The following is a 6,084-nucleotide window of genomic DNA, read 5'->3' as shown; positions in this document are numbered from 1 at the left end:
CTTAGAGTTTCATAGTTCTCTTTATAGAGATATTTCACATCTTTTGTTAGGTAAACTCCCAAATATTTCATCTTCTTTGGCACTACTGTGAACGGGATAGAGTTCTTGACTGTTTTTTCAAGTTGGCTGCTGTGGTGTATATGAAGGCTACTGATTTATGAGTATTGATTTTGTAACCTGAGACGCTGCTGTATTCCTTGATTACTTCTCAGAGTTTAGTAGTAGAATCCCTGGAATCTTCCAGATATAGAATCATATCATCTGCAAAGAGTGAAAGTTTAATCTCTTCTGACCCTATATGGATACCTTTAATCGCTTTTTCTTCCCTGATTGTCATGGCTAAAACTTCCATTACAATGTAAAAGAGCAATGGAGATGATGGGCAACCTTGCCTCATTCCTGATCTGAGTGGAAATGATTTCAACTTAACTCCATTCAATACAATATCGGCTGTGGGTTTGCTGTAGATGGCCTCTATCAGTTTTAAAAAGTCCCTTCTATACCAATTTTCTTAAGTGTTCTGATCATGAAGGGATGCTGGATATTATCAAATGCTTTGTCTGCATTGATTGAGAGAATCATATGTTCTTTGTTTTTTAATTTGTTTATGTGGTGAATTATATTTATAGATTTACATATGTTGAACCATCTTTGAGAGCCTGGGATAAAACCATCTTAGTCGTGGTGTATAATTTGTTGATGTATTGCTGGATTCTGTTTGTTAGAATTTTGTTGAATATTTTTGCATCAATATTCATTAGTGATATTGGTCTAGAATTTTCCTTTCTTGTTGGGTCTTTTCCTGGTTTGGGGATCAAGGTGATGATTGCTTCATTGAATGTGTTGGGTAGTATTCCTTCTTTTTCTATATTTTGGAAAAGGTTGAGTAATATAAGTACTAGTTCCTCTTTAAAGGTTTGGTAGAATTCTGACATGAAGCCATCTGGTCCTGGGCTTCTCTTTTTATGGAGATTTTGTATAGTTGATGTTATTTCAGAACTTGATATAGACCTGTTCAACATTTTCACTTCATTCTGGTTAAGTCTTGGGAGATGACGTGGTTGCAAGTATTGGTCGATTTCCTTCAGATTGTCATATTTCTGGGAATAAATTTTCTTGTAATATTCATTAAGGATTTTTTTACTTTCTAAAGGGTCTGTTGTTGTTTCATCTTTACTGTTTCTGATTGACGAAATTAGAGATTCTACTCTTTTTTTCTTGGTTAGGCTGGCCAAAGGTTTATCAATTTTGTTGACTTTTTCAAAAACCCAACTTTTTGATTTATTGATCTATTCTATAATTCTTTTGTTTTCAATCTCATTTAATTCTACTCTAATTTTGATTATTTCTTTTCTTCTGCTGGATTTGGGATTAGAATATTCTTCCTTTTCCAGCTGCTTGAGATGTCCCATTTAGTTATTAACTTCCTCTCTTTCTGTTCTCTTGAAGAAGGCTTGCAATGCTATAAATTTCCCTCTTAGGACTGCCTTTGCGATATCCCAGATGTTCTGATAGTTTGTGTCTATCATTTTGTTCTAAAAATTTGGTAATTTCCTTCTTGATCTCGTCTCTGACCCATCTATTATTCAGCATAAGATTTAGCTTCCATGTTTTTGTATGAGTCTGCAGATTCCTGTTGTTACTGAGTTCAACTTTTATTCCATGATAGTCCAAGAAGATGCATGGAATAATTTCTATTCTTTTGAATTTGCTGAGGTTAGATTTGTGACCTAAGATATGAATGATTTTGGAGTATGTTCCATGTACTGATGAGAAAAATGTGTATTCAGTTTTGTTAGGATGAAATGTTCTGTAGATGTCTATTAAATCCCGAAGTGAATAGTTAATTTTAAGTCTAAGATTTCTTTGCTAAGCTTCTTATTGGAGGATCTATCCAACACTGCCAAAGGAGTGTTAAAATCTCTGATTATGATGGAGCTGGGAGAGATCAAGTTGCTCATGCCAGTTAGAGTATCCTTTATAAATTGAGGTGCATTCTGGTTGGGTGCATAGATATTGATAATTGAGATCTCAACTTATTGAGTATTGCCCTTCACAAATATAAAGTGGCCATCTTTATCTTTGGTTACTTTTGTTAGTTTAAAACCTATTTTATCTGTGAATAAAATTGCAACACCTACTTTTTTTTGCTTTCCATTTGCCTGAAATATAGATGACCATCCCTTCACTCTGATTCTATATTTACCTTTTTTGAGACAGCGCCCCAAGCTGTCCCCACTGGGTAGAGTGCCCTGGCATCACAGCTCACAGCAACCTCCAACTTCTGGGTTCAAGCGAATGTCCTGCCTCAGCCTCCCAAGTAGCTGGGACCACAGGTGCCCACCACAACACCCGGCTATTTTTTCATTGCAGCCATCATTGTTGTTTGGCAGACCCGGGCTGGATTTGAACCCGCCACCTTAGGTGTATGTGGCTGGCACTATATTTATCTTTTAAGGTATCATGAGATTCTTGTATACAGCAGATATCTGGTCTGAGTTTCTGTATCCAACCAGCCAATCTGTGCCTCTTTAGGGGACAATTTAAGCCATTCACATTGATTGAAATTAGTGATAAGCCTGGTAAAATTTTAGGTATTGAGTTGTTTGAAAGTCCAGTGGAGGCCCGGCATCTGTGGCTCAAGCGGCTGAGGCACCAGCCATATATACCTAAGGTGGCGGGTTCGAATCCCCAGCCCGGGCCCGCCAAACAACAATGATGGCTGCAACCAGAAAATGGCCGGGCGTTGTTGCGGGCGCCTGTGGTCCCAGCTACTTGGGAGGCTGAGGCAAGAGATTCGCTTGAGCCCAGGAGTTGGAGGTTGCTGTGAGCATGATGCCATGGCACTCTACCCAAGGGGATAGCTTGAGGCTCCATCTCAAAAAAAAAAAAAATACAAAGAAAGTCTAGTGGACATTTTTAATCCTTTAACCTCTGTGGAAGTTGGAATTTGATGAATAGTTTCTGATTTAGTTTACTTTTGTGGTAGAGGATTGCACTGGTCATAATGGAAGATAAGTCTGAGAATATCCTGAAGAACTGGTTTGATTATGGCAAATTTCTTCAACATATGAATGTCATTAAAATATTTAATTTCTCCATCATAAATGAAACTCAGTTTATCTGGGTTGAAAGTTATTTTGTTTTAGGAGATTAAATGTCGATGACCACCCTCTTCTGGCCTGAAATGTTACGGCAGAGAGATCTGCAGTCATTCTAATATTCTTCCCTTTGTAGGTTATTGTTTTCTTACATCTAGCTTCTTTTAGGATTTTTTCTTTCATATTAACTTTAGTGAAGTTAATTATGATGTGTCTGGGGGATGTCTTATTCCAGTTGAGTTGTGTTGGATTTCTGAAGCTGTCTGCTATCTGAATTTCAGGATCTCTTGGCATATCTGGAAAGTTCTCTTTAATAATTTCATAAAGAAGAGCCTCTGTGTTTTGTAAAGCAACTTTGTCACCTTCAGGGATTCCTATAAGGTGAACATAAGTTTTCTTCGAATTATCCCAGAACTCTCTGAGAGAATGATCCATTTTTTCTTTCCATTTCTGTTCCTCTTTGGATGCTTGGGCATGTTCAGAATCTTTGTCTTCTACATCTGAGATCCTTTCTTCTGCCTGCTACATTCTATTACCAAGGGATTCTACCGTATTTTTTAGATCTTTGAGGGCTGCAATCTCTTGCCTCAATATTTCAAAATCTTTGGTGGTTTTGTCTTTGAATTCATTGAATTCTTTGTTTTTTCCTTGAGACAGAGCCTCAAGCTGTCCCCCTGGGTAGAGTGCCATGGTATCACAGCTCACAGGAACCTCCAACTCCTGGGCTCAAGCAAGTCTCCTGGCTCAGCCTCCTAAGTAGCTCACACCACAGGCACCTGCCACAACAGCCAGCTATTATTTTGGTTGCAGCCATAATTTTTTTTTTGGCAGGCCTGGGCTGTATTTGAACCCACCACCTTAGGTGTATGTGGCTGGCGCCTTGGCCACTTGAGCCCACAGGTGATGAGCCAATTTGTTGAATTGTTGAGTAAACTTTTGGTATTCTCCTTCAATTTCTAGTTCTATCTTTGCCTCTATTCTGTTTATCTTATTTGCAATCCAAATTCTGAATTTGATTTCTGACATTAGCCATTTGTTTATAAACGGGATCTTCAGTTTTGTCTGCCACATCCTTTCCTGGGGGGGGGGTTGATCTGCTCTGGTTATTCATATTACCAGATCTTTTCTGCTGATTCTGCCCCATGATTATTTTACCCCGTTTGGCTTTTCCCCTTGAGGTTTGTCAGGGACCCGTACGGTGTTACGGTCTGTGAGACTGGGGACCTGCTTGGTGTGATGGTGCTAAGTGGCTCTGTCTTATTTTCAGCTGGTTTCTGTCCTACCCTAGTGAATCAGTTACTCTTGGTTGAAGTCTCAGCTGTGGAGAAATACCAGCAATTAAGTCCCCCACAAACAACAATTCGGCAAGGAACATCAAATCTTCCCTCAATCATACACCCAGGGTGCCACTTTGGATGGTCTTTGGGTGGTTTGCCTAGTTCAAGGGGTCCAAATAAGTTGTCCCAGTCAGCACCAGTCTCAGGTGGGAGAGTTCAAATGTCTCTGGCAGCTAGATAAGAGGGGTATGCTGGCAGCTTAGATATAACTTGCTCCAGTGCTCCATGAGGGCAAAAAAAAAACCATCCAGCAAATGAATTAGTCTGGGAAGGTTGATACTTCCTTCCCCACTTTGTACCCAGTCACTGGTAATCCCACAGGGCTGTAACCCACTTCACTCCAGTAAGGAACTGCTCCTTGGGTTTACAACTGCCAGAGTCACCAGGAGATCTGAATCCAGCAGGGGAAGAATTTAGGCTGGGGAATTCACTCAGTTCCAGCCCCATACCTTCTGTCCCAGCTAAATTCCTCTGCAAGTCAGAGGCTGCTAGAGCTGATAAGAACCTCAGCCCTGGGCAGCGAGCAATTAGAGTTTGCACTTAGGTAACAATTCCAGCCTCTGACCGCCCACTGCCTTTGTCTCAGCTATATTCCCCTGAAGGCTAGGTGCTAATGTTCTCTTTACTCACAAAAGTTCCCAAGTCTGTTCCACCAGTGACTACTGTTTGGAACCTCTGGTTGCCTAGAGAGATAGGGGCGTGCCTATCTGGAATGGTGTCAGGTGGCTCCTGTATGACTTCCTCTGAACTAATGTTCTTCTCCTCTCTCCCATGCCACAGAGTCAGCACAGAGCAGCACCAGCCCTTTCCTCCTCCACTCCTCAAGGAAATACCCAAGAATCTAGATTCCATGGGTGACAAACCTCTAGGCCTCCTGGTGAGAGTGTGGGCGGAATCCTTGGAGTTCAGAGTTGCAGGTAGGGAATATATGCAGTTTTGTACAGTTTTACAGTTTTATGACTGGCAGGAGGGTGCCATGGCACACCAGCAGTGGGTAGGAGGCCCAGGTTTTAGGGTGTCTCTCCCGTGGGATAGAGTGGGAGAATGTTTGAACTCTGCTTGCTTGTTTGTATGGAGTAAACTATGAGCCCTTCTTTGGGGGAGGGGACTCCCATCCACTTGGTGGTGGATTTTGTACCTTTTGATTGTATTTTTGGGGTTGTAGCTCGCTTCAGCAAGGTTGAAGTATTTTCTTCAATCTTCTCTCTTGTCTCAGCTCCAAATCATTAACTCCCTTGCTAAACTTCTGTCCTTTAAGTCTCCTTCTGAACAGGAGCCTCTATAAAAAGCTGGCTGCAGTCTGCCATCTCGCCTCCACCCCCATCTTTGTCTTTCTTAACTTTAGTTGCTTTGAATCCACTTGTATTTGAAAATAAGATTGCAATCCTTCCTTTCTTCTTCTTTTCATTTTTTTTTTTTTTGAGACAGAATCTAACTATGTAATGGTTCTGTCCTGTAGGTCAGTTGACACTTACTCCTGGATACTTGCAGAATTTTCTCCTTCATCTTCACTTTGGACAGGTTCATTACAATGTGTCTTGGAGAAGCTCTGTTAGAGTTGAGATGACCCAGGGTTGATTATCCATCTGAAAGGAGTGTGTCAGGATCTTTAGTAAAATTTAGGAAACTTTCATTTATGATAGTCT

The sequence above is a fragment of the Otolemur garnettii genome, unplaced genomic scaffold, assembly GCF_000181295.1.
Source record: "Otolemur garnettii isolate 467f Iridium unplaced genomic scaffold, OtoGar3 scaffold00175, whole genome shotgun sequence".
Classification (NCBI taxonomy): domain Eukaryota; kingdom Metazoa; phylum Chordata; class Mammalia; order Primates; family Galagidae; genus Otolemur; species Otolemur garnettii.
The sequence above is the reverse complement of the archived record's forward strand: the minus strand, read 5'-3'. Positions refer to the sequence as shown.